This window comes from Triticum dicoccoides, chromosome 7B (assembly GCF_002162155.2).
Source record: "Triticum dicoccoides isolate Atlit2015 ecotype Zavitan chromosome 7B, WEW_v2.0, whole genome shotgun sequence".
Taxonomy (NCBI): Eukaryota; Viridiplantae; Streptophyta; class Magnoliopsida; order Poales; family Poaceae; genus Triticum; species Triticum dicoccoides.
In genome coordinates this window covers 32,450,617-32,451,078 of record NC_041393.1, presented here as the reverse complement: position 1 = coordinate 32,451,078, position 462 = coordinate 32,450,617, and positions in this window count along the sequence as shown.

The following is a 462-nucleotide window of genomic DNA, read 5'->3' as shown; positions in this document are numbered from 1 at the left end:
ACCGCGTCCACTAGCCCACCTCGCGCGCGTCACGCGCCCGCCTCGGATTCCCCCACCACTATCCCATATGACCCACCTGCGCCTGATTCCCTCGGATCCGCCGCCATTCCCGCGCCTGCCTCACCTGCCTCTTCAGCGACCGGACCCACCGCATCCACCTCACCATTCGTGCCTACCACCCCCAGTCCGCCACGTCGCCCCATTGTCCCGGTAGCTCCTCCCGTTAATTCACATAAAATGACCACCAGGGCCAAACGCGGTTTTGCTCAACCTCGGCGCCTATTCTCGCTGACCGCCTCCACCGCTATTTCTCCCCTTCCCTCCTCCTACAAATCTGCTCTAAAGGATCACCATTGGCATGACGCTATGCTTGACGAATTTACTGCTTTGCTAAAAAAATGATACATGGCGTTTGGTACCTCGTCCTGCAGGTGCTAATGTGGTCACCGGCAAATGGATCTT